General features: G+C 44.2%; 1 long non-coding RNA gene across 1 annotated transcript in view; it reads left to right on the forward strand.

Annotated features, from left to right (window-relative positions):
- LOC146759603 (uncharacterized) overlaps positions 1-27,190 on the forward strand; it is a 67,106-nt gene that overhangs the window by 21,374 nt on the left and 18,542 nt on the right. The window lies entirely within an intron of this gene.

Genomic DNA, 27,190 nt, shown 5'->3' on the forward strand with positions numbered 1-27,190 from the left:
TTCACTGCTGCTTTTCCCTTTCACTGCTGTTTTTCCCTTTCACTGCTGCTTTTCCCTTTTAGTCTTGCTTTCACTGCTGCTCTTTCCTTTCACTGCTGCTTTTCCCTTTCACTGCTGCTTTTCCCTTTCTCTGCTGATTTTCCCATTCACTGCTGCTTTTCCCTTTCATTGCTGCTTTTCCCTTTTAGTCCTGCTTTTCCTTTTCACTCGTGCTTTTCCTTTTTAGTCCTGCTTTTCCCACTCACTGCTGCTCTTCCCTTTCACTGCTGCACTTCCCTTTCACTGATGCTCTTCCCTTTCACTGCTGCTCTTCCCTTTCACTGCTGCTCTTCCCTTTCACTGCTGCTCTTCCCTTTCACTGCTGCTCTTCCCTTTCACTGCTGCTCTTCCCTTTCACTGCTGCTCTTCCCTTTCACTGCTGCTCTTCCCTTTCACTGCTGCTCTTCCTTTTCACTGCTGCTCATCCCTTTCACTGCTGCTCTTCCATTTCACTGCTGCTCTTCCCTTTCACTGCTGCTCTTCCCTTTCACTGCTGCTCTTCCCTTTCACTGCTGCTCTTCCCTTTCACTGCTGCTCTTCCCTTTCACTGCTGCTCTTCCCTTTCACTGCTGCTCTTCCCTTTCACTGCTGCTCTTCCCTTTCACTGCTGCTCTTCCCTTTCACTGCTGCTCTTCCCTTTCACTGCTGCTCTTCCCTTTCACTGCTGCTCATCCCTTTCACTGCTGCTCTTCCCTTTCACTGCTGCTCTTCCCTTTCACTGCTGCTCTTCCCATTCACTGCTGCTCTTCCCATTCACTGCTGCTCTTCCCATTCACTGCTGCTCTTCCCTTTCACTGCTGCTCTTCCCTTTCACTGCTGCTCTTCCCTTTCACTGCTGCTCTTCCCTTTCACTGCTGCTCTTCCCTTTCACTGGTGCTCTTCCCTTTCACTGCTGCTCTTCCCTTTCACTGCTACTCTTCCCTTTCACTGCTGCTTTTCCCTGTTAGTCTTGTTTTTCACTTTCCCTGCTTCTTTTCCCTTTCCCTGCTTCTTTTCCCTTTCCCTGCTGCTTTTCCCTTTCACTGCTGCTTTTCCCTTTCACTGCTGCTTTTCCCTTTCACTGCTGCTTTTCCCTTTCACTGCTGCTTTTCCCTTTCACTGCTGCTTTTCCCTTTCACTGCAGCTTTTCCCTTTCACTGCAGCTTTTCCCTTTCACTGCAGCTTTTCCCTTTCACTGCTGCTTTTCCCTTTCACTGATGCTCTTCCCTTTCACTTCTGCTTTTCCCTTTCACTGCTGCTTTTCCCTTTCACTGCTGATATTCCCTTTCACTGCTGCTTTTCCCTTTCACTGCTGTTTTTCCGTGTTAGTCTTCTTTTTCCCTTTCACTGCTGCTTTTCATTTTCACTGCTGCTTTTCCCTTTTAGTATGGCTTTTCCCTTTCATTGCTGTTTTTTTCTTTCACTGCTGCTTTTCCCTTTCACTGCTGCTCTTCCCTTTCACTGCTGCTTTTCCCTTTCACTGCTGATATTCCCTTTCACTGCTGTTCTTACCTTTCACTGCTGCTTTTCCCTTTCACTGCAGCTATTCCCTTTCACTGCTGCTTTTCCCTTTCACTGCTGCTTTTCATTTCCACTGCTGATTTTCCCTTTTAGTCTTGCTTTTCCCATTCACTGCTGCTCTTCCATTTCACTGCTGCTCTTCACTTTCACTGCTGCTCTTCCCTTTCACTGGTGCTTTTCCCTTTCAATGCTACTCTTCCCTTTCCCTGCTGCTTTTCCCTTTCCCTGCTGCTTTTCCCTTTCCCTGCTGCTTTTTCCTTTCCCTGCTGCTTTTCCCTTTCCCTGCTGCTTTTCCCTTTCCCTGCTGCTTTTCCCTTTCCCTGCTGCTTTTCCCTTTCACTGCTGCTTTTCCCTTTCACTGCAGCTTTTCCCTTTCACTGCAGCTTTTCCCTTTCTCTTCTGCTTTTCCCTTTCACTGCTGCTTTTCCCTTTCACTGCTGCTTTTCCCTTTCACTGCTGCTCTTCCCTTTCACTGCTGCTCTTCCCTTTCACTGCTGCTTTTCCCTTTCACTGCTGTTATTCCCTTTCACTGCTGCTCTTCCCTTTCACTGCTGATTTTCCCATTCACTGCTGCTTTTCCCTTTCACTGCTGTTTTTCCCTTTTAGTCTTGCTTTTCCCGTTCACTCCGCTTTTCCCTTTCACTGCTGCTTTTCATTTCCACTGCTGCTTTTCCCATTCACTGCTGCTTTTCCCTTTCACTGCTGCTTTTCCCTTTCACTGCTGCTTTTCCCTTTCACTGCTGCGTTTCCCTTTCACTGCTGCTTTTCCCTTTTAGTCTTGCTTTTCTTTTTCAGTCTTGCTTTTCCCTTTCACTGCTGTTTTTCCCTTTCACTGCTGCTCTTCCCTTTCACTTCTGCACTTCCCTTTCTCTGCTGTTTTCCCTTTCTCTGCTGCTTTTCCCTTTCTCTGCTGCTTTTCCCTATAATTCTTGCTTTTCCCTTTCACTCGTGCATTTCCCTTTTAGTCTTGCTTTTCCCTTGTAGTCTTTCTTTTCCCTTTTAATCCTGCTTTTCCCCTTCACTGCTGCTCTTCCTTTTCACTGCTGCTCTTCCCATTCACTACTGCTCTTCCATTTGACTGCTGCTCTTCCCTTTCACTGCTGCTTTTCCATTTCATTGCTGCATTTCACTTTCACTGCTGCTTTTCCCTTTCACTGCTGCTTTTGCCTGTCACTGCTGCTTTTCCCTTTTAGTCTTGCTTTTCCCTTTCACTGCTGGTTTGACATTTTAGTCTTGCTTTTCCCTTTCACTGCTGTTTTTCCCTTTGAGTCTTGCTTTTCACTTTGAGTCTTGCTTTTCACTTTTAGTCTTGCTTTTCACTTTCACTGTTGCTTTTCCATTTTAGTCTTGATTTTCACTTTTAGTCCAGCTTTTCCCTTTCACTGCTGCATTTCCCTTTCACTGCTGCATTTCCCTTTCACTGCTGCATTTCCCTTTCACTGCTGCATTTCCCTTTCACTGCTGCTTTTCCCTTTCACTGCTGCTTTTCCCTTTCACTGCTGCTTTTGCCTTTCACAGCTGCTTTTCCCTTTTAGTCTTCCTTTTCCCTTTCACTGCTGCTTTTCCCTTTTAGTCTTGTTTTTCCCTTTTAGTCTTTCTTTTCCCTTTTAGTCTTGCTTTTCCCTTTTAGTCTTGCTTTTCCCTTTTAGTCCTGCTTTTCCCTTTCACTTCTGCTTTTCCCTTTCACTTCTGCTTTTCCCTTTCACTTCTGCTTTTCCCTTTCACTGCTGCTTTACCCTGTTAGTCTTGTTTTTCCCTTTCACTGCTGCTTTTCCCATTCATTGCTGCTTTTCCCTTTCACTGCTGCTTTTCCCTGTTAGTCTTGTTTTTCCCTTTCACTGCTGCTTTTCCCGTTCACTGCTGCTTTTCCCTTTCACTGCTGCTTTTCCCTTTCACTGCTGCTTTTCCCTTTCACTGCTGCTTTTCCCTTTCACTGCTGCTTTTCCCTTTCACTGCAGCTTTTCCCTTTCACTGCAGCTTTTCCCTTTCACTGCAGCTTTTCCCTTTCACTGCAGCTTTTCCCTTTCACTGCTGCTCTTCCCTTTCACTGCTGCTCTTCCCTTTCACTGCTGCTCTTCCCTTTCACTGCTGCTTTTCCCTTTCACTGCTGCTCTTCCCTTTCACTGCTGCTCTTCCCATTCACTGCTGCTCTTCCTTTTCACTGCTGCTCTTCCCATTCATTGCTGATTTTCCCATTCACTGCTGCTTTTCCCTTTCACTGCTGTTTTTCCCTTTTAGTCTTGCTTTTCCCGTTCACTCTGCTTTTCCCTTTCACTACTGCTTTTCATTTCCACTGCTGCTTTTCCCTTTTAGTCTTGCTTTTCCCATTCACTGCTGATTTTCCCTTTCACTGCTGCTTTTCACTTTCACTGCTGCTTTTCCCTTTCACTGCTGCTTTTCCCTTTCACTGCTGCTTTTCCCTTTCACTGCTCCTTTTCCCTTTCACTGCTCCTTTTCCCTTTCACTGCTGCTCTTCCCTTTCACTGGTGCTTTTTCCTTTCACTGCTGCTCTTCCCTTTAACTGCTGCTTTTCCCTTTCACTGCTGCTCTTCCCTTTCACTGCTGCTCTTCCCTTTCACTGCTGCTCTTCCCTTTCACTGCTGCTCTTCCCTTTCACTGCTGCTCTTCCCTTTCACTGCTGCTCTTCCCTTTCACTGCTGCTCTTCCCTTTCACTGCTGCTCTTCCCTTTCACTGCTGCTTTTCCCTTTCACTGCAGCTTTTCCCTTTCACTGCAGCTTTTCCCTTTCACTGCTGATATTCCCTTTCACTGCTGCTTTTCCCTTTCACTGCTGCTTTTCCCTTTCACTGCTGCTCTTCCCTTTCACTGCTGCTATTCCCTTTCACTGCTGCTTTTCCCTTTAACTGCTGATATTCCCTTTCACTGCTGCTCTTCCCTTTCACTGCTGATTTTCCCATTCACTGCTGCTTTTCCCTTTCACTGCTGTTTTTCCCTTTCACTGCTGCTTTTCCCTTTTAGTCTTGCTTTTCCCATTCACTGCTGCTCCTCCCTTTCACTGCTGCTTTTCCCTTTCACTGCTGCTTTTCCCTTTCACTGCTGATTTCCCTTTCACTGCTGCTTTTCCCTTTCACTGCTCCTTTTCCCTTTCACTGCTGCTCTTCCCTTTCACTGCTGCTCTTCCCTTTCACTGCTGCTTTTCCCTTTCACTGCTGCTCTTCCCTTTCACTGCTGCTCTTCCCTTCCTCTGCTGCTTTTCCCTTTCTCTGCTGATTTTCCCATTCACTGCTGCTTTTCCCTTTCACTGCTGCTTTTCCCTTTTAGTCTTGCTTTTCCTTTTCACTCGTGCTTTTCCTTTTTAGTCCTGCTTTTCCCACTCACTGCTGCTCTTCCCTTTCACTGCTGCACTTCCCTTTCACTGATGCTCTTCCCTTTCACTGCTGCTCTTCCCTTTCACTGCTGCTCTTCCCTTTCACTGCTGCTCTTCCCTTTCACTGCTGCTCTTCCCTTTCACTGCTGCTTTTCCCTTTCACTGCTGCACTTTTTTTTCACTGCTGCTCATCCCTTTCACTGCTGCTCTTCCCTTTCACTGCTGCTCTTCCCTTTCACTGCTGCTCTTCCCTTTCACTGCTGCTCTTCCCTTTCACTGCTGCTCTTCCCTTTCACTGCTGCTCTTCCCTTTCACTGCTGCTCTTCCCTTTCACTGCTGCTCTTCCCTTTCACTGCTGCTCTTCCCATTCACTGCTGCTCTTCCCATTCACTGCTGCTCTTCCCATTCACTGCTGCTCTTCCCATTCACTGCTGCTCTTCCCTTTCACTGCTGCTCTTTGCTTTCACTGCTACTCTTCCCTTTCACTGCTGCTCTTCCCTTTCACTGCTACTCTTCCCTTTCACTGCTGCTTTTCCCTGTTAGTCTTGTTTTTCCCTTTCCCTGCTTCTTTTCCCTTTCCCTGCTTCTTTTCCCTTTCACTGCTGCTTTTCCCTTTCACTGCTGCTTTTCCCTTTCACTGCTGCTTTTCCCTTTCACTGCTTCTTTTCCCTTTCACTGCAGCTTTTCCCTTTCACTGCAGCTTTTCCCTTTCACTGCTGTTCTTCCCTTTCACTGCTGTTCTTCCCTTTCACTGCTGCTTTTCCCTTTCACTTCTGCTTTTCCCTTTCACTGCTGCTTTTCCCTTTCACTGCTGATATTCCCTTTCACTGCTGCTTTTCCCTTTCACTGCTGCTTTTCCGTGTTAGTCTTCTTTTTCCCTTTCACTGCTGCTTTTCATTTTCACTGCTGCTTTTCCCTTTTAGTATGGCTTTTCCCTTTCATTGCTGCTTTTCCCTTTCACTGCTGCTTTTCCCTTTCACTGCTGCTCTTCCATTTCACTGCTGCTTTTCCCTTTCACTGCTGATATTCCCTTTCACTGCTGATATTCCCTTTCACTGCTGTTCTTCCCTTTCACTGCTGCTTTTCCCTTTCACTGCAGCTATTCCCTTTCACTGCTGATTTTCCCTTTCACTGCTGCTTTTCATTTCCACTGCTGCTTTTCCCTTTTAGTCTTGCTTTTCCCATTCACTGCTCCTTTTCCCTTTCACTGCTCCTTTTCCCTTTCACTGCTCCATTTCCCTTTCACTGCTCCTTTTCCCTTTCACTGCTGCTCTTCCCTTTCACTGGTGCTTTTCCCTTTCACTGCCGCTTTTCCCTTTTACTGCCGCTCTTCCCTTTCACTGCTGCACTTCCCTTCCTCTGCTGCTTTTCCCTTTCACTGCTGCTTTTCCCATTCACTGCTGCTTTTCCCATTCACTGCTGCTCTTCCCTTTCACTGCTGCACTTCCCTTTCACTGCTGCTTTTCTCTTTCACTGCTGCTCTTCCCTTTCATTGCTGCTTTTCCCTTTCACTGCTGCTCTTCCCATTCACTGCTGCTCTTCCCATTCACTGCTGCTCTTCCCTTTCACTGCTGCTCTTCCCTTTCACTGCTGCTCTTCCCTTTCACTGATGCTCTTTGCTTTCACTGCTGCTCTTCCTTTTCAATGCTACTCTTCCCTTTCACTGCTGCTTTTCCCTTTTAGTCTTGCTTTTCCCATTCACTGCTGATTTTCCCTTTCACTGCTGCTTTTCCCTTTCACTGCTGCTTTTCCCTTTCACTGCTGCTTTTCCCTTTCACTGCTGCTTTTCCCTTTCACTGCTGCTTTTCCCTTTCACTGCTCCTTTTCCCTTTCACTGCTGCTCTTCCCTTTCACTGGTGCTTTTTCCTTTCACTGCTGCTCTTCCCTTTAACTGCTGCTTTTCCCTTTCACTGCTGCTCTTCCCTTTCACTGCTGCTCTTCCCTTTCACTGCTGCTCTTCCCTTTCACTACTGCTCTTCCCTTTCACTGCTGCTCTTCCCTTTCACTGCTGCTCTTCCCTTTCACTGCTGCTCTTCCCTTTCACTGCTGCTCTTCCCTTTCACTGCAGCTTTTCCCTTTCACTGCAGCTTTTCCCTTTCACTGCTGATATTCCCTTTCACTGCTGCTTTTCCCTTTCACTGCTGCTCTTCCCTTTCACTGCTGCTATTCCCTTTCACTGCTGCTTTTCCCTTTAACTGCTGATATTCCCTTTCACTGCGGCTCTTCCCTTTCACTGCTGATTTTCCCATTCACTGCTGCTTTTCCCTTTCACTGCTGTTTTTCCCTTTCACTGCTGCTTTTCCCTTTTAGTCTTGCTTTTCCCATTCACTGCTGCTCCTCCCTTTCACTGCTGCTTTTCCCTTTCACTGCTGCTTTTCCCTTTCACTGCTGCTTTTCCCTTTCACTGCTGCTTTTCCCTTTCACTGCTCCTTTTCCCTTTCACTGCTGCTCTTCCCTTTCACTGCTGCTCTTCCCTTTCACTGCTGCTCTTCCCTTTCACTGCTGCTTTTCCCTTTCACTGCTGCTTTTCCCTTTCACTGCTGCTCTTCCCTTTCACTGCTGCTCTTCCCTTCCTCTGCTGCTTTTCCCTTTCTCTGCTGATTTTCCCATTCACTGCTGCTTTTCCCTTTCACTGCTGCTTTTCCCTTTTAGTCTTGCTTTTCCTTTTCACTCGTGCTTTTCCTTTTTAGTCCTGCTTTTCCCACTCACTGCTGCTCTTCCCTTTCACTGCTGCACTTCCCTTTCACTGATGCTCTTCCCTTTCACTGCTGCTCTTCCCTTTCACTGCTGCTCTTCCCTTTCACTGCTGCTCTTCCCTTTCACTGCTGCTCTTCCCTTTCACTGCTGCTTTTCCCTTTCACTGCTGCACTTTTTTTTCACTGCTGCTCATCCCTTTCACTGCTGCTCTTCCCTTTCACTGCTGCTCTTCCCTTTCACTGCTGCTCTTCCCTTTCACTGCTGCTCTTCCCTTTCACTGCTGCTCTTCCCATTCACTGCTGCTCTTCCCATTCACTGCTGCTCTTCCCATTCACTGCTGCTCTTCCCATTCACTGCTGCTCTTCCCATTCACTGCTGCTCTTCCCTTTCACTGCTGCTCTTTGCTTTCACTGCTACTCTTCCCTTTCACTGCTGCTCTTCCCTTTCACTGCTACTCTTCCCTTTCACTGCTGCTTTTCCCTGTTAGTCTTGTTTTTCCCTTTCCCTGCTTCTTTTCCCTTTCCCTGCTTCTTTTCCCTTTCCCTGCTTCTTTTCCCTTTCCCTGCTTCTTATCCCTTTCACTGCTGCTTTTCCCTTTCACTGCTGCTTTTCCATTTCACTGATGCTTTTCCCTTTCACTGCTGCTTTTCCCTTTCACTGCTGATATTCCCTTTCACTGCTGCTTTTCCCTTTCACTGCTGCTTTTCCGTGTTAGTCTTCTTTTTCCCTTTCACTGCTGCTTTTCATTTTCACTGCTGCTTTTCCCTTTTAGTATGGCTTTTCCCTTTCATTGCTGCTTTTCCCTTTCACTGCTGCTTTTCCCTTTCACTGCTGCTCTTCCCTTTCACTGCTGCTCTTCCCATTCACTGCTGATATTCCCTTTCACTTCTGATATTCCCTTTCACTGCTGTTCTTCCCTTTCACTGCTGCTTTTCCCTTTCACTGCAGCTATTCCCTTTCACTGCTGCTTTTCCCTTTCACTGCTGCTTTTCATTTCCACTGCTGCTTTTCCCTTTTAGTCTTGCTTTTCCCATTCACTGCTCCTTTTCCCTTTCACTGCTCCTTTTCCCTTTCACTGCTCCGTTTCCCTTTCACTGCTCCTTTTCCCTTTCACTGCTGCTCTTCCCTTTCACTGGTGCTTTTCCCTTTCACTGCCGCTTTTCCCTTTTACTGCCGCTCTTCCCTTTCACTGCTGCACTTCCCTTCCTCTGCTGCTTTTCCCTTTCACTGCTGCTTTTCCCATTCACTGCTGCTTTTCCCATTCACTGCTGCTCTTCCCTTTCACTGCTGCACTTCCCTTTCACTGCGGCTTTTCTCTTTCACTGCTGCTCTTCCCTTTCATTGCTGCTTTTCCCTTTCACTGCTGCTCTTCCCATTCACTGCTGCTCTTCCCTTTCACTGCTGCTCTTCCTTTTCAATGCTACTCTTCCCTTTCACTGCTGATTTTCCCTGTGAGTCTTGTTTTTCCCTTTCCCTGCTGCTTTTCCCTATCCCTGCTGCTTTTCCCTTTCACTGCTGCTTTTCCCTTTCACTGCAGCTTTTCCCTTTCACTGCTGCTTTTCCCTTTCACTGCAGCTTTTCCCTTTCACTGCAGCTTTTCTTTTTCACTGCTGCTTTTCCCTTTCACTGCTGCTTTTCCCTTTCACTGCTGCTTTTCCCTTTCACTGCTGCTTTTCCCTTTGACTGCTGCTTTTCCCTTTCACTGCTGCTTTTCCCTTTCACTGCTGCTTTTCCCTTTCACTGCTGCTTTTACCTTTCTCTGCTGCTTTTCCCTTTCACTGCTGCTTTTCCCTTTCACTGCTGCTTTTCCCGTTCACTGCTGCTTTTCCCTTTCACTGCTGCTTTTCCCTTTCACTGCTGCTCTTCCCTTTCACTGCTGCTTTTCCCTTTCACTGCTGATATTCCCTTTCACTGCTGCTCTTCCCTTTCTCTGCTGCTTTTCCCTTTCACTGCTGCTTTTCCCTTTCACTGCTGCTTTTCCCGTTCACTGCTGCTTTTCCCTTTCACTGCTGCTTTTCCCTTTCACTGCTGCTCTTCCCTTTCACTGCTGCTTTTCCCTTTCACTGCTGATATTCCCTTTCACTGCTGCTCTTCTCTTTCACTGCTGATTTTCCCATTCACTGCTGCTTTTCCCTTTCACTGCTGTTTTTCCCTTTTAGTCTTGCTTTTCCCGTTCACTCCGCTTTTCCCTTTCACTGCTGCTTTTCATTTCCACTGCTGCTTTTCCCTTTCACTGATGATTTTCCCTTTCACTGCTGCTTTTCCCTTTCACTGCTGCTTTTCCCTTTCACTGCTGCTTTTCCCTTTCACTGCTGCTTTTCATTTCCACTGCTGCTTTTCCCTTTCACTGATGCTTTTCCCTTTCACTTCTGCTTTTCCCTTTCACTGCTGCTTTTCCCTTTCACTGCTCCTTTTCCCTTTCACTGCTGCTCTTCCCTTTCACTGGTGCTTTTCCCTTTCACTGCTGATATTCCCTTTCACTGCTACTCTTCCCTTTCACTGCTGCTTTTCCCTTTCACTGCTGATTTTCCCTTTTATTCTTGCTTTTCTTTTTCAGTCTTGCTTTTCCCTTTTAGTCTTGCTTTTCCCTTTCACTGCTGCTCTTCCCTTTCACTGCTGCTCTTCCCTTTCACTGCTGCTCTTCCCTTTCACTGCTGCTCTTCCCTTTCACTGCTGCTCTTCCCTTTCACTGCTGCTCTTCCCTTCCTCTGCTGATTTTCCCATTCACTGCTGCTTTTCCCATTCACTGCTGCTTTTCCCTTTCACTGCTGCTTTTCCCTTTTAGTCTTGCTTTTCCCTTTCACTCGTGCTTTTCCTTTTTAGTCCTGCTTTACCCTTTCACTGCTGCTTTTCCCATTCACTGCTGCTCTTCCCTTTCACTGCTGCTCTTCCCTTTCACTGCTGCTCTTCCCTTTCACTGCTGCTCTTCCCTTTCACTGCTGCTCTTCCCTTTCACTACTGCTCTTCCCTTTCATTGCTCCTTTTCCCTTTCACTGCTGCTCTTCCCATTCACTGCTGCTCTTCCCTTTCACTGCTGCTTTTCCCATTCACTGCTGCTCTTCCCTTTCACTGCTGCTCTTCCCTTTCACTGCTGCTCTTCCCTTTCACTGCTGCTCTTCCCTTTCACTGCTGCTCTTCCCTTTCACTACTGCTCTTCCCTTTCATTGCTCCTTTTCCCTTTCACTGCTGCTCTTCCCATTCACTGCTACTCTTCCTTTCACTGCTGCTCTTCCCTTTCACTGCTACTCTTCCTTTTCACTGCTGCTCTTCCCTGTTAGTCTTGTTTTTCCCTTTCCCTGCTTCTTTTCTCTTTCCCTGCTTCTTTTCTCTTTCCCTGCTTCTTTTCTCTTTCCCTGCTTCTTTTCCCTTTCACTGCAGCTTTTCCCTTTCACTGCAGCTTTTCCCTTTCACTGCAGCTTTTCCCTTTCACTGCAGCTTTTCCCTTTCACTGCTGATATTCCCTTTCACTGCTGCTCTTCCCTTTCACTGCTGATATTCCCTTTCACTGCTGCTCTTCCCTTTCACTGCTGCTTTTCCCTTTAACTGCTGATATTCCCTTTCACTCTTGCTCTTCCCTTTCACTGCTGATTTTCCCATTCACTGCTGCTTTTCCCTTTCACTGCTGTTTTTCCCCTTCACTGCTGCTTTTCCCTTTTAGTCTTGCTTTTCCCATTCACTGCTGCTCCTCCCTTTCACTGCTGCTTTTCCCTTTCCCTGCTGCTTTTCCCTTTCCCTGCTGCTTTTCCCTTTCACTGCTGCTTTTCCCTTTCACTGCTCCTTTTCCCTTTCACTGCTCCTTTTCACTTTCACTGCTGCTTTTCCCTTTCACTGCTGCTTTTCCCTTTCACTGCTGCTTTTCCCTTTCACTGCTGCTCTTCCCTTTCACTGCTGCTCTTCCCTTCCTCTGCTGCTTTTCCCTTTCTCTGCAGATTTTCCCATTCACTGCTGCTTTTCCCGTTCACTGCTGCTTTTCCCTTATAGTCTTGCTTTTCCTTTTCACTCGTGCTTTTCCTTTTTAGTCCTGCTTTTCCCACTCACTACTGCTCTTCCCTTTCACTGCTGCACTTCCCTTTCACTGCTGCTCTTCCCTTTCACTGCTGCTCTTCCCTTTCACTGCTGTTCTTCCCTTTCACTGCTGCTCTTCCCTTTCACTGCTGCTCTTCCCTTTCACTGCTGCTTTTCCCTTTCACTGCTGCACTTCCCTTTCACTGCTGCTCATCCCTTTCACTGCTGCTCTTCCCTTTCACTGCTGCTCTTCCCTTTCACTGCTGATCTTCCCTTTCACTGCTGCTCTTCCCATTCACTGCTGCTCTTCCCATTCACTGCTGCTCTTCCCATTCACTGCTGCTCTTCCCATTCACTGCTGCTCTTCCCTTTCACTGCTGCTCTTCTCTTTCACTGCTGCTTTTCCCTTTCACTGCTGCTTTTCCCTTTCACTGCTTCTTTTCCCTTTCACCGCAGCTTTTCCCTTTCACTGCTGATATTCCCTTTCACTGCTGATATTCCCTTTCACTGCTGATATTCCCTTTCACTGCTGCTCTTCCCTTTCACTGCTGCTCTTCCCTTTCACTGCTGCTCTTCCCTTTCACTGCTGATATTACCTTTCACTGCTGCTTTTCCCTTTCACTGCTGTTTTTCCGTGTTAGTCTTCTTTTTCCCTTTCACTGCTGCTTTTCATTTTCACTGCTGCTTTTCCCTTTCACTGCTCTTCTTCCCTTTCACTGCTGCTTTTCCCTTTCACTGCTGCTTTTCCCATTTAGTCTTGCTTTTCCCATTCACTGCTGCTCCTCCCTTTCACTGCTCCTTTTCCCTTTCACTGCTCGTTTTCCCTTTCACTGCTCCTTTTCCCTTTCACTGCTGCTCTTCCCTTTCACTGGTGCTTTTCCCTTTCACTGCTGCTTTTCCCTTTCACTGCTGCTTTTCCCTTTCACTGCTGCTCTTCCCTTTCACTGCTGCTTTTCCCTTTCACTACTGCTTTTCCCTTTAACTGCTGCTTATCCCTTTCACTGCCGCTTTTCCCTTTCACTGCCGCTCTTCACTTTCACTGCTGCACTTCCCTTCCTCTGCTGCTTTTCCCTTTCACTGCTGCTTTTCCCATTCACTGCTGCTCTTCCCTTTCACTGCTGCACTTCCCTTTCACTGCTGCTTTTCCCTTTCACTGCTGCTCTTCCCTTTCATTGCTGCTTTTCCCTTTCACTGCTGCTCTTCCCATTCACTGCTGCTCTTCCCATTCACTGCTGCTCTTCCCTTTCACTGCTGCTCTTCCCTTTCACTGCTGCTCTTCCCTTTCACTGATGCTCTTTACTTTCTCTGCTACTCTTCCTTTCACTGCTGCTCTTCCCTTTCAATGCTACCCTTCCCGTTCACTGCTGCTTTTCCCTGTTAGTCTTGTTTTTCCCTTTCCCTGCTTTTTTTCCCTTTCCCTGCTGCTTTTCCCTTTCCCTGCTGCCTTTCCCTTTCACTGCAGCTTTTCCCTTTCACTGCAGTTTTTCCCTTTCACTGCTGCTTTTCACTTTCACTGCTGCTTTTCCCTTTCACTGCTGCTTTTCCCTTTCACTGCTGCTTTTCCCTTCACTGCTGCTTTTCCATTTCACTGCTGCTTTTCCCTTTCACTGCTGCTTTTCCCTTTCACTGCTGCTCTTCCCTTTCACTGCTGCTTTTCCCTTTCACTGCTGATATTCCCTTTCACTGCTGCTCTTCCCTTTCACTGCTGATTTTCCCATTCACTGCTGCTTTTCCCATTCACTGCTGTTTTTCCCTTTTAGTCTTGCTTTTCCCGTTCACTCCGCTTTTCCCTTTCACTGCTGCTTTTCATTTCCTCTGCTGCTTTTCCCTTTTAGTGTTGCTTTTCCCTTTCACTGCTGCTTTTCCCTTTCACTGCTGCTTTTCCCTTTCACTGCTGCTTTTCCCTTTCACTGCTGCTTTTCCCTTTCACTGATGCTTTTCCCTTTCACTGATGCTTTTCCCTTTCACTGATGCTTTTCCCTTTCACTGATGCTTTTCCCTTTCACTGCTGCTTTTCCCTTTCACTGCTGCTTTTCCCTTTCACTGCTGCTTTTCCCTTTCACTGCTCCTTTTCCCTTTCACTGCTGCTCTTCCCTTTCACTGCTGCTTTTCCCTTTCACTGCTGATTTTCCCTTTTATTCTTGCTTTTCTTTTTCAGTCTTGCTTTTCCCTTTTAGTCTTGCTTTTCCCTTTCACTGCTGCTCTTCCCTTTCACTGCTGCTCTTCCCTTTCACTGCTGCTCTTCCCTTTCACTGCTGCTCTTCCCTTTCACTGCTGCTCTTCCCTTTCACTGCTGCTCTTCCCTTTCACTGCTGCTCTTCCCTTCCTCTGCTGATTTTCCCATTCACTGCTGCTTTTCCCTTTCACTGCTGCTTTTCCCTTTTAGTCTTGCTTTTCCCTTTCACTCGTGCTTTTCCTTTTTAGTCCTGCTTTACCCTTTCACTGCTGCTTTTCCCATTCACTGCTGCTCTTCCCTTTCACTGCTGCTCTTCCCTTTCACTGCTGCTCTTCCCTTTCACTGCTGCTCTTCCCTTTCACTGCTGCTCTTCCCTTTCACTGCTGCTCTTCCCTTTCACTGCTGCTCTTCCCTTTCACTGCTGCTCTTCCCTTTCACTGCTGCTCTTCCCTTTCACTGCTGCTCTTCCCTTTCATTGCTGCTCTTCCCTTTCATTGCTGCTTTTCCCTTTAACTGCTGCTCTTCCCATTCACTGCTGCTCTTCCCTTTCACTGCCGCTCTTCCTTTCACTGCTGCTCTTCCCTTTCACTGCTACTCTTCCTTTTCACTGCTGCTCTTCCCTGTTAGTCTTGTTTTTTCCTTTCCCTGCTTCTTTTCTCTTTCCCTGCTTCTTTTCCTTTTCACTGCTGCTTTTCCCTTTCACTGCTGCTTTTCCCTTTCACTGCTGCTTTTCCCTTTCACTGCTGCTTTTCCCTTTCCCTGCTGCTTTTCCCTTTCACTGCAGCTTTTCCCTTTCACTGCAGCTTTTCCCTTTCACTGCAGCTTTTCCCTTTCACTGCAGCTTTTCCCTTTCACTGCAGCTTTTCCCTTTCACTGCAGCTTTTCCCTTTCACTGCAGCTTTTCCCTTTCACTGCAGCTTTTCCCTTTCACTGCAGCTTTTCCCTTTCACTGCAGCTTTTCCCTTTCACTGCTGCTATTCCCTTTCACTGCTGCTTTTCCCTTTCACTGCTGCTTTTCCCTTTCACTGCTGCTTTTCCCTTTCACTGCTGCTCTTCCCTTTCACTGCTGCTTTTCCCTTTCACTGCTGATATTCCCTTTCACTGCTGCTCTTCCCTTTCACTGCTGATTTTCCCATTCACTGCTCCTTTTCCCTTTCACTGCTGATTTTCCCTTTAAGTCTTGCTTTTCCCTTTCACTGCTGCTTTTCCCTTTCACTGCTGCTTTTCCCTTTCACTGCTGCTTTTCCCTTTTAGTCTTGCTATTCCTTTTCACTGCTGCTTTTCCCTTTTAGTCTTGCTTTTCACTTTCACTGCTGCTTTTCCCTTTTAGTCTTGCTTTTCCCTTTTAGTCTTGCTTTTCCCTTTCACTGCTGCTTTTCCATTTAAGTCTTGCTTTTCTTTTTTAGTCTTTCTTTTCCCTTTCACTGCTGCTTTTCCATTTTAGTCTTCCTTTTCCCTTTCACTGCTGCTTTTCCCTTTTAGTCTTGCTTTTCCCTTTTAGTCTTGCTTTTCCTTTTTAGTCTTGCTTTTCCCTTTCACTGCTGCTTTTCCATTTTAGTCTTCCTTTTCCCTTTCACTGCTGCTTTTCCCTTTTAGTCTTGCTTTTCCCTTTTAGTCTTGCTTTTCCCTTTTAGTCTTGCTTTTCCCTTTTAGTCTTGCTTTTCCCTTTTAGTCTTGCTTTTCCCTTTTAGTCCTGTTTTTCCCTTTTAGTCTTGCTTTTCCCTTTCACTGCTGCTTTTCCCTTTCACTGCTGCTTTTCCCTTTCACTGCTGCTTTTCCCTTTTAGTCTTGCTTTTCCCTTTTAGTCTTGCTTTTCCCTTTTAGTCTTGCTTTTCCCTTTTAGTCTTGCTTTTCCCTTTTAGTCTTGCTTTTCCCTTTCACTGCTGCTTTTCCCTTTCACTGCTGCTTTTCCCTTTTAGTCTTGTTTTTCCCTTTTAGTCTTGCTTTTCCCTTTTCGTCTTCCTTTTCCCTTTCACTGCTGCTTTTCCATTTAAGTCTTGCTTTTCACTTTTAGTCTTGTTTATCCCTTTTAGTCTTGCTTTTCCCTTTTAGTCTTGCTTTTCCCTTTTAGTCTTGCTTTTCCCTTTCACTGCTGCTTTTACATTTAAGTCTTGCTTTTCACTTTTAGTCTTGCTTTTCCCTTTTAGTCTTCCTTTTCCCTTTTAGTCTTAATTACCTTTCACTGCTGCTTTTCCCTTTTAGTCTTGCTTTTCCCTTTTAGTCTTGCTTTTCTCTTTTAGTCTTGATTGTCCCTTTCACTGCTGCTTTTCCTTTTTGTGTCTTGCTTTTCCCTTTCACTGCTGCTTTTCCCTTTAATCTTGCTTTTCCCTTTTAGTCTTGCTTTTCCCTTTCACTGCTGCTTTTCCCTTTCACTGCTGCTTTTCCCTTTTAGTCTTGCTTTTCCCTTTTAGTCTTGCTTTTCCCTTTTAGTCTTGCTTGTCCCTTTTAGTCTTGCTTTTCCCTTTTAGTCTTGCTTTTCCCTTTTAGTCTTAATTACCTTTCACTTCTGCTTTTCTTTATTAGTCTTGCTTTTCCCTTTCACTGCTGCTTTTCCCTTTTATTCTTCCTTTTCCCTTTCACTGCTGCTTTTCCCTTTTAGTCTTGCTTTTCCCTTTTATTCTTGCTTTTCCCTTTCACTCCTGCTTTTCCCTTTCACTGCTGCTTTTCCCTTTCACTGCTGCTTTTCCATTTTATTCTTGCTTTTCCCTTTCACTGCTGCTTTTCCCTTTCACTGCTGCTTTTCCCTTTCACTGCTGCTTTTCCCTTTTAGTCTTGCTTGTCCTTTTTTGTCTTGCTTTTCCCTTTTAGTCTTGCTTTTCCCTTTTATTCTTGTATTTCTATTTCACTGCTGCTTTTCCCTTTCACTGCTGCTTTTCCCTATTAGTCTTCCTTTTCCCTTTCACTGCTGCTTTTCCCTTTCACTGCTGCTTTTCCCTTTCACTGCTGCTTTTCCCTTTCACTGCTGCTTTTCCCTTTTAGTCTTGCTTTTCCCTTTTAGTCTTGCTTTTCCCTTTTAATCTTCCTTTTCCCTTTTAGTCTTGCTTTTCCCTTTTATTCTTGCTTTTTCCTTTTAGTTTTGCTTTTCCCTTTCACTGCTGCATTTCCCTTTCTCTGCTGCTTTTCCCATTCACTGCTGCTTTTCCCTTTTAGTCTTGCTTTTACCTTTCACTGCTGCTTTTCACTTTTAGTCTTGCTTTTCCCTTTTAGTCTTGCTATTCCCTTTTAGTCCTGCTTTTCCCTTTCACTGCTGATTTTCCCTTTCACTCCTGCTTTTCCCTTTCACTGCTGCTTCTCCCTTTCACTGCTGCATTTCTTTTTCACTGCTGCATTTCTCTTTCACTGCTGCTTTTCCCTTTCACTGCTGCTTTTCCCTTTTATTCTTGCTTTTCCCTTTCACTGCTGCTGTTCGCTTTCACTGCTGCTTTTCCCTTTCACTGCTGCTTTTCCCTTTCACTGCTGGTTTTCCCTTTCACAGCTGCTTTTCACTTTTAGTCTTGTTTTTCCCTTTTTGTCTTGCTTTTCCCTTTTAGTCTTGCTTTTCCCTTTTAGTCTTGCTTTTCCCTTTCACTGCTGCATTTCCCTTTCTCTGCTGCTTTTCCCATTCACTGCTGCTTTTCCCTTTTAGTCTTGCATTTACCTTTCACTGCTGCTTTTCCCTTTTAGTCTTGCTTTTCACTTTTAGTCTTGTTTTTCCCTTTTAGTCTTTCTTTTCCCTTTTAGTCTTGCTTTTCCCTTTTAGTCTTGCTTTTCCCTTTTAGTCTTGCTTTTCTCTTTTAGTCTTGATTTTCCCTTTCACTGCTGCTTTTCCCTTTTGTGTCTTGCTTTTCCCTTTCACTGCTGCTTTTCCCTTTAATCTTGCTTTTCCCTTTTAGTCTCGCTTTTCCCTTTCACTGCTGCCTTTCCATTTTAGTCTTGCTTTTCCATTTTAGTCTTCCTTGTCCCTTTTAGTCTTGCTTTTCCCTTTTAGTCTTGCTTTTCCCTTTTAGTCTTAATTACCTTTCACTGCTGCTTTCCCTTTTAGTCTTGCTTTTCCCTTTCACTGCTGCTTTTTCCTTTTAGTCTTGCTTTTCCCTTTCACTGCTGCTCTTCCCTTTCACTGCTGCTCTTCCCTTTCACTGCTGCTCTTCCCTTTCACTGCTGCTTTTCCCTTTCACTGCTGCTCTTCCCTTTCACTGCTGCTCTTCCCTTTCACTGCTGCTCTTCCCTTTCACTGCTGCTCTTCCCTTTCACTGCTGCTCTTCCCTTTCTTTGCTGCTCTTCCCTTTCACTGCTGCTCTTCCCATTCACTGCTGCTCTTCCCATTCACTGCTGCTCTTCCCATTCACTGCTGCTCTTCCCATTCACTGCTGCTCTTCCCATTCACTGCTGCTCTTTGCTTTCACTGCTACTCTTCCCTTTCACTGCTACTCTTCCCTTTCACTGCTGCTTTTCCCTTTCACTGCTGCTTTTCCCTTTCACTGCTGCTTTTCCCTTTCACTGCTGCTTTTCCCTTTCACTGCTGCTTTTCCCTTCCACTGCTGCTTTTCCCTTTAACTGCTGCTTTTCCCTTTCACTGCTGCTTTTCCCTTTCACTGCTGCTTTTCCCTTTCACTGCTGCTCTTCCCTTTCACTGCTGCTTTTCCCTTTCACTGCTGATATTCCCTTTCACTGCTGCTCTTCCCTTTCAATGCTGATTTTCTCATTCACTGCTGCTTTTCCCTCTCACTGCTGCTTTTCCCTTTTAGTCTTGCTTTTCCTTTTCACTGCTGCTTTTACATTTTATTCTTGCTTTTCCCTTTCACTGCTGCTTTTCCCTTTTAGTCTTGCTTTTCCCTTTTAGTCTTGCTATTCCCTTTTAGTCTTGCTTTTCCCTTTCACTGCTGCTTTTCCCTTTTAGTCTTCCTTTTCCCTTTCACTGCTGATTTTCCCTTTCACTCCTGCTTTTCTTTTTTGGTCTTGTTTTTCCCTTTCACTGCTGCTTCTCCCTTTCACTGCTGCTTTTCCCTTTCACTGCTGCTCTTCCCTTTCACTGCTGCTTTTCCCTTTCACTGCTGCATTTCTCTTTCACTGCTGCATTTCTCTTTCACTGCTGCATTTCTCTTTCACTGCTGCTTTTCCCTTTCACTGCTGCTTTTCCCTTTTACTCTTGCTTTTCCCTTTTACTCTTGCTTTTCCCTTTTACTCTTGCTTTTCCCTTTCACTGCTGCTTTTCGCTTTCACTGCTGCTTTGCCCTTTCACTGCTGCTTTTCCCTCTCACTGCTGCTTTTCCCTTTTAGTCTTGCTTTTCCCTTTCACTGCTGCTTTTCCATTTTATTCTTGCTTTTCCCTTTCACTGCTGCTTTTCCCTTTTAGTCTTGCTTTTCCCTTTTAGTCTTCCTTTTCCCTTTTAGTCTTGCTTTTCCATTTTATTCTTGCTTTTCCCTTTTAGTCTTGCTTTTCCCTTTCACTGCTGCTTTTCCCTTTTAGTCTTGCTTTTCACTTTTAGTCTTGTTTTTCCCTTTTAGTCTTTCTTTTCCCTTTTAGTCTTGCTTTTCCCTTTTAGTCTTGCTTTTCTCTTTTAGTCTTGATTGTCCCTTTCACTCCTGCTTTTCCCTTTTGTGTCTTGCTTTTCCTTTTCACTGCTGCTTTTCCCTTTAATCTTGCTTTTCCCTTTTAGTCTCGCTTTTCCTCTTCACTGCTGCTTTTCCATTTTAGTCTTGCTTTTCCCTTTTAGTCTTCCTTGTCCCTTTTAGTCTTGCTTTTCCCTTTTAGTCTTGCTTTTCCCTTTTAGTCTTAATTACCTTTCACTTCTGCTTTCCCTTTTAGTTTTGCTTTTCCCTTTCACTGCTGCTTTTCCCTTTCACTGCTGCTTTTCCCTTTCACTGCTGCTTTTCCATTTCAGTCTTGCTTTTCCCTTTCAGTCTTGCTTTTCCCATTCACTGCTGCTCTTCTCTTTCACTGCTGCTCTTCCCTTTCACTGCTGCTCTTCCCTTTCACTGCTGCACTTCCCTTTCACTGCTGCTCTTCCCTTTCACTGCTGCTCTTCCCTTTCACTGCTGCTCTTCCCTTTCACTGCTGCTCTTCCCTTTCACTGCTGCTCTTCCCTTTCACTGCTGCTCTTCCCATTCACTGCTGCTCTTCCCATTCACTGCTGCTCTTCCCATTCACTGCTGCTCTTCCCATTCACTGCTGCTCTTTGCTTTCACTGCTACTCTTCCCTTTCACTGCTACTCTTCCCTTTCACTGCAGCTTTTCCCTTTCACTGCTGCTTTTCCCTTTCACTGCTGCTTTTCCCTTTCACTGCTGCTTTTCCCTTTCACTGCTGCTTTTCCCTTTCACTGCAGCTCTTCCCTTTCACTGCTGCTCTTCCCTTTCACTGCTGCTTTTCCCTTTCACTGCTGATATTCCCTTTCACTGCTGCTCTTCCCTTTCACTGCTGATTTTCCCATTCACTGCTGCTTTTCCCTTTCACTGCTGATTTTCCCTTTAAGTCTTGCTTTTCCCGTTCACTCTGCTTTTCCCTTTCACTGCTGCTTTTCCCTCTCACTGCTGCTTTTCCCTTTTAGTCTTGCTTTTCCTTTTCACTGCTGCTTTTACATTTTATTCTTGCTTTTCCCTTTCACTGCTGCTTTTCCCTTTTAGTCTTGCTTTTCCCTTTTAGTCTTGCTTTTCCCTTTCACTGCTGCTTTTCCATTTAAGTCTTGCTTTTCGCTTTTAGTCTTGTTTTTCCCTTTTAGTCTTTCTTTTCCCTTTTAGTCTTGCTTTTCCCTTTTAGTCTTGCTTTTCCCTTTTAGTCTTGATTGTCCCTTTCACTGCTGTTTTTCCCTTTTGTGTCTTGCTTTTCCCTTTCACTGCTGCTTTTCCCTTTAATCTTGCTTTTCCCTTTTAGTCTTGCTTTTCCCTTTCACTGCTGCTTTTCCATTTTAGTCTTGCTTTTCCCTTTTAGTCTTGCTTTTCCCTTTTAGTCTTGCTTTTCCCTTTTAGTCTTGCTTTTCCCTTTTAGTCTTGCTTTTCCCTTTTAGTCTTAATTACCTTTCACTGCTGCTTTTCCCTATTAGTCTTGCTTTTCCCTTTCACTGCTGCTTTTCCATTTTAGTCTTCATTTCCCTTTCACTGCTGCTTTTCCCTTTTAGTCTTGCTTTTCCCTTTTAGTCTTGCTTTTCCCTTTTAGTCTTGCTTTTCCCTTTTAGTCTTGCTTTTCCCTTTTAGTCTTGCTTTTCCCTTTTAGTCTTGCTTTTCCCTTTCACTGCTGCTTTTCCATGTAAGTCTTGCTTTTCACTTTTAGTCTTGTTTTTCCCTTTTAGTCTTGCTTTTCCCTTTTAGTCTTGCTTTTCCCTTTTAGTCTTGCTTTTCCCTTTCACTGCTGCTTTTCCATTTAAGACTTGATTTTCACTTTTAGTCTTGTTTTTCCCTTTTAGTCTTGCTTTTCCCTTTTAGTCTTTCTTTTCCCTTTTAGTCTTTCTTTTCCCTTTTAGTCTTGCTTTTCCGTTTTAGTCTTGCTTTTCTCTTTTAGTCTTGATTGTCCCTTTCACTGCTGCTTTTCCCTTTTGTGTCTTGCTTTTCCCTTTCACTGCTGCTTTTCCCTTTAATCTTGCTTTTCACTTTTAGTCTTGCTTTTCCCTTTTATTCTTTCTTTTCCTTTTTAGTCTTTCTTTTCCCTTGTAGTCTTGCTTTTCCCTTTTAGTCTTGCTTTTCCCTTTTAGTCTTGCTTTTCTCTTTTAGTCTTGATTGTCCCTTTCACTGCTGCTTTTCCCTTTTGTGTCTTGCTTTTCCCTTTCACTGCTGCTTTTCCCTTTAATCTTGCTTTTCCCTTTCACTGCTGCTTTTCCCTTTTAGTCTTGCTTGTCCCTTTTAGTCTTGCTTTTCCCTTTTAGTCTTGCTTTTCCCTTTTAGTCTTGCTTTTCTCTTTTAGTCTTAATTACCTTTCACTTCTGCTTTTCCCTTTCACTGCTGCTTTTCCCTTTTATTCTTCCTTTTCCCTTTCACTGCTGCTTTTCCCTTTTAGTCTTGCTTTTCCCTTTTAGTCTTTCTTTTCCCTTTTAGTCTTTCTTTTCCCTTTTAGTCTTGCTTTTCCCTTTTAGTCTTGCTTTTCTCTTTTAGTCTTGATTGTCCCTTTCACTGCTGCTTTTCCCTTTTGTGTCTTGCTTTTCCCTTTCACTGCTGCTTTTCCCTTTAATCTTGCTTTTCACTTTTAGTCTTGCTTTTCCCTTTTATTCTTTCTTTTCCTTTTTAGTCTTTCTTTTCCCTTGTAGTCTTGCTTTTCCCTTTTAGTCTTGCTTTTCCCTTTTAGTCTTGCTTTTCTCTTTTAGTCTTGATTGTCCCTTTCACTGCTGCTTTTCCCTTTTGTGTCTTGCTTTTCCCTTTCACTGCTGCTTTTCCCTTTAATCTTGCTTTTCCCTTTCACTGCTGCTTTTCCCTTTTAGTCTTGCTTTTCCTTTTTATTCTTGCTTTTTCCTTTTAGTCTTGCTTTTCCCTTTCACTGCTGCTTTTCCATTTCAGTCTTGCTTTTCCCTTTCAGTCTTGCTTTTCCCATTCACTGCTGCTCTTCTCTTTCACTGCTGCTCTTCCCTTTCACTGCTGCTCTTCCCTTTCACTGCTGCACTTCCCTTTCACTGCTGCTCTTCCCTTTCACTGCTGCTCTTCCCTTTCACTGCTGCTCTTCCCTTTCACTGCTGCTCTTCCCTTTCACTGCTGCTCTTCCCTTTCACTGCTGCTCTTCCCTTTCACTGCTGCTCTTCCCATTCACTGCTGCTCTTCCCATTCACTGCTGCTCTTCCCATTCACTGCTGCTCTTTGCTTTCACTGCTACTCTTCCCTTTCACTGCTACTCTTCCCTTTCACTGCAGCTTTTCCCTTTCACTGCTGCTTTTCCCTTTCACTGCTGCTTTTCCCTTTCACTGCTGCTTTTCCCTTTCACTGCTGCTTTTCCCTTTCACTGCTGCTCTTCCCTTTCACTGCTGCTTTTCCCTTTCACTGCTGATATTCCCTTTCACTGCTGCTCTTCCCTTTCACTGCTGATTTTCCCATTCACTGCTGCTTTTCCCTTTCACTGCTGATTTTCCCTTTAAGTCTTGCTTTTCCCGTTCACTCTGCTTTTCCCTTTCACTGCTGCTTTTCCCTCTCACTGCTGCTTTTCCCTTTTAGTCTTGCTTTTCCTTTTCACTGCTGCTTTTACATTTTATTCTTGCTTTTCCCTTTCACTGCTGCTTTTCCCTTTTAGTCTTGCTTTTCCCTTTTAGTCTTGCTTTTCCCTTTCACTGCTGCTTTTCCATTTAAGTCTTGCTTTTCACTTTTAGTCTTGTTTTTCCCTTTTAGTCTTTCTTTTCCCTTTTAGTCTTGCTTTTCCCTTTTAGTCTTGCTTTTCCCTTTTAGTCTTGATTGTCCCTTTCACTGCTGCTTTTCCCTTTCACTGCTGCTTTTCCCTTTTACTCTTGCTTTTCCCTTTTACTCTTGCTTTTCCCTTTTACTCTTGCTTTTCCCTTTCACTGCTGCTTTTCGCTTTCACTGCTGCTTTGCCCTTTCACTGCTGCTTTTCCCTCTCACTGCTGCTTTTCCATTTTAGTCTTGCTTTTCCCTTTCACTGCTGCTTTTCCATTTTATTCTTGCTTTTCCCTTTCACTGCTGCTTTTCCCTTTTAGTCTTGCTTTTCCCTTTTAGTCTTCCTTTTCCCTTTTAGTCTTGCTTTTCCTTTTTATTCTTGCTTTTCCCTTTTAGTCTTGCTTTTTCCTTTCACTGCTGCTTTGCCCTTTCACTGCTGCTTTTCCCTCTCACTGCTGCTTTTCCCTTTTAGTCTTGCTTTTCCCTTTCACTGCTGCTTTTCCATTTTATTCTTGCTTTTCCCTTTCACTGCTGCTTTTCCCTTTTAGTCTTGCTTTTCCCTTTTAGTTCTCCTTTTCCCTTTTAGTCTTGCTTTTCCATTTTATTCTTGCTTTTCCCTTTTAGTCTTGCTTTTTCCTTTCACTGCTGCATTTCCCTTTCTCTGCTGCTTTTCCCTTTCACTGCTGTTTTTCCCTTTTGTGTCTTGCTTTTCCCTTTCACTGCTGCTTTTCCCTTTAATCTTGCTTTTCCCTTTTAGTCTTGCTTTTCCCTTTCACTGCTGCTTTTCCATTTTAGTCTTGCTTTTCCCTTTTAGTCTTGCTTTTCCCTTTTAGTCTTGCTTTTCCCTTTTAGTCTTGCTTTTCCCTTTTAGTCTTAATTACCTTTCACTGCTGCTTTTCCCTATTAGTCTTGCTTTTCCCTTTCACTGCTGCTTTTCCATTTTAGTCTTCATTTCCCTTTCACTGCTGCTTTTCCCTTTTAGTCTTGCTTTTCTCATTTAGTCTTGCTTTTCCCTTTTAGTCTTGCTTTTCCCTTTTAGTCTTGCTTTTCCCTTTTAGTCTTGCTTTTCCCTTTTAGTCTTGCTTTTCCCTTTCACTGCTGCTTTTCCATGTAAGTCTTGCTTTTCACTTTTAGTCTTGTTTTTCCCTTTTAGTCTTGCTTTTCCCTTTTAGTCTTGCTTTTCCCTTTTAGTCTTGCTTTTCCCTTTCACTGCTGCTTTTCCATTTAAGACTTGATTTTCACTTTTAGTCTTGTTTTTCCCTTTTAGTCTTGCTTTTCCCTTTTAGTCTTTCTTTTCCCTTTTAGTCTTTCTTTTCCCTTTTAGTCTTGCTTTTCCCTTTTAGTCTTGCTTTTCTCTTTTAGTCTTGATTGTCCCTTTCACTGCTGCTTTTCCCTTTTGTGTCTTGCTTTTCCCTTTCACTGCTGCTTTTCCCTTTAATCTTGCTTTTCACTTTTAGTCTTGCTTTTCCCTTTTATTCTTTCTTTTCCTTTTTAGTCTTTCTTTTCCCTTGTAGTCTTGCTTTTCCCTTTTAGTCTTGCTTTTCCCTTTTAGTCTTGCTTTTCTCTTTTAGTCTTGATTGTCCCTTTCACTGCTGCTTTTCCCTTTTGTGTCTTGCTTTTCCCTTTCACTGCTGCTTTTCCCTTTAATCTTGCTTTTCCCTTTCACTGCTGCTTTTCCCTTTTAGTCTTGCTTGTCCCTTTTAGTCTTGCTTTTCCCTTTTAGTCTTGCTTTTCCCTTTTAGTCTTGCTTTTCTCTTTTAGTCTTAATTACCTTTCACTTCTGCTTTTCCGTATTAGTCTTGCTTTTCCCTTTCACTGCTGCTTTTCCCTTTTATTCTTCCTTTTCCCTTTCACTGCTGCTTTTCCCTTTTAGTCTTGCTTTTCCCTTTTAGTCTTTCTTTTCCCTTTTAGTCTTTCTTTTCCCTTTTAGTCTTGCTTTTCCCTTTTAGTCTTGCTTTTCACTTTTAGTCTTGTTTTTCCCTTTTAGTCTTTCTTTTCCCTTTTAGTCTTGCTTTTCCTTTTTAGTCTTGCTTTTCTCTTTTAGTCTTGATTGTCCCTTTCACTCCTGCTTTTCCCTTTTGTGTCTTGCTTTTCCTTTTCACTGCTGCTTTTCCCTTTAATCTTGCTTTTCCCTTTTAGTCTCGCTTTTCCCTTTCACTGCTGCTTTTCCATTTTAGTCTTGCTTTTCCCTTTTAGTCTTCCTTGTCCCTTTTAGTCTTGCTTTTCCCTTTTAGTCTTGCTTTTCCCTTTTAGTCTTAATTACCTTTCACTGCTGCTTTCCCTTTTAGTTTTGCTTTTCCCTTTCACTGCTGCTTTTCCCTTTCACTGCTGCTTTTCCCTTTCACTGCTGCTCTTCCCTTTTAGTCTTGCTTTTCCTTTTTATTCTTGCTTTTTCCTTTTAGTCTTGCTTTTCCCTTTCACTGCTGCTTTTCCATTTCAGTCTTGCTTTTCCCTTTCAGTCTTGCTTTTCCCATTCACTGCTGCTCTTCTCTTTCACTGCTGCTCTTCCCTTTCACTGCTGCTCTTCCCTTTCACTGCTGCACTTCCCTTTCACTGCTGCTCTTCCCTTTCACTGCTGCTCTTCCCTTTCACTGCTGCTCTTCCCTTTCACTGCTGCTCTTCCCTTTCACTGCTGCTCTTCCCTTTCACTGCTGCTCTTCCCTTTCACTGCTGCTCTTCCCATTCACTGCTGCTCTACCCATTCACTGCTGCTCTTCCCATTCACTGCTGCTCTTTGCTTTCACTGCTACTCTTCCCTTTCACTGCTACTCTTCCCTTTCACTGCAGCTTTTCCCTTTCACTGCTGCTTTTCCCTTTCACTGCTGCTTTTCCCTTTCACTGCTGCTTTTCCCTTTCACTGCTGCTTTTCCCTTTCACTGCTGCTCTTCCCTTTCACTGCTGCTCTTCCCTTTCACTGCTGCTTTTCCCTTTCACTGCTGATATTCCCTTTCACTGCTGCTCTTCCCTTTCACTGCTGATTTTCCCATTCACTGCTGCTTTTCCCTTTCACTGCTGATTTTCCCTTTAAGTCTTGCTTTTCCCGTTCACTCTGCTTTTCCCTTTCACTGCTGCTTTTCCCTCTCACTGCTGCTTTTCCCTTTTAGTCTTGCTTTTCCTTTTCACTGCTGCTTTTACATTTTATTCTTGCTTTTCCCTTTCACTGCTGCTTTTCCCTTTTAGTCTTGCTTTTCCCTTTTAGTCTTGCTTTTCCCTTTCACTGCTGCTTTTCCATTTAAGTCTTGCTTTTCACTTTTAGTCTTGTTTTTCCCTTTTAGTCTTTCTTTTCCCTTTTAGTCTTGCTTTTCCCTTTTAGTCTTGCTTTTCCCTTTTAGTCTTGATTGTCCCTTTCACTGCTGTTTTTCCCTTTTGTGTCTTGCTTTTCCCTTTCACTGCTGCTTTTCCCTTTAATCTTGCTTTTCCCTTTTAGTCTTGCTTTTCCCTTTCACTGCTGCTTTTCCATTTTAGTCTTGCTTTTCCCTTTTAGTCTTGCTTTTCCCTTTTAGTCTTGCTTTTCCCTTTTAGTCTTGCTTTTCCCTTTTAGTCTTAATTACCTTTCACTGCTGCTTTTCCCTATTAGTCTTGCTTTTCCCTTTCACTGCTGCTTTTCCATTTTAGTCTTCATTTCCCTTTCACTGCTGCTTTTCCCTTTTAGTCTTGCTTTTCCCTTTTAGTCTTGCTTTTCCCTTTTAGTCTTGCTTTTCCCTTTTAGTCTTGCTTTTCCCTTTTAGTCTTGCTTTTCCCTTTTAGTCTTGCTTTTCCCTTTCACTGCTGCTTTTCCATGTAAGTCTTGCTTTTCACTTTTAGTCTTGTTTTTCCCTTTTAGTCTTGCTTTTCCCTTTTAGTCTTGCTTTTCCCTTTTAGTCTTGCTTTTCCCTTTCACTGCTGCTTTTCCATTTAAGACTTGATTTTCACTTTTAGTCTTGTTTTTCCCTTTTAGTCTTTCTTTTAACTTTTAGTCTTTTTTTTCCCTTTTAGTCTTGCTTTTCCCTTTTAGTCTTGCTTTTCCCTTTTAGTCTTGCTTTTCTCTTTTAGTCTTGCTTTTCCCTTTCACTGCTGCTTTTCCCTTTTGTGTCTTGCTTTTCCCTTTCACTGCTGCTTTTCCCTTTAATCTTGCTTTTCACTTTTAGTCTTGCTTTTCCCTTTTATTCTTTCTTTTCCTTTTTAGTCTT

The sequence above is a fragment of the Coturnix japonica genome, chromosome 10 (genome assembly GCF_054131305.1).
Source record: "Coturnix japonica strain WE chromosome 10, WE-NBRP24, whole genome shotgun sequence".
Lineage (NCBI taxonomy): Eukaryota > Metazoa > Chordata > Aves > Galliformes > Phasianidae > Coturnix > Coturnix japonica.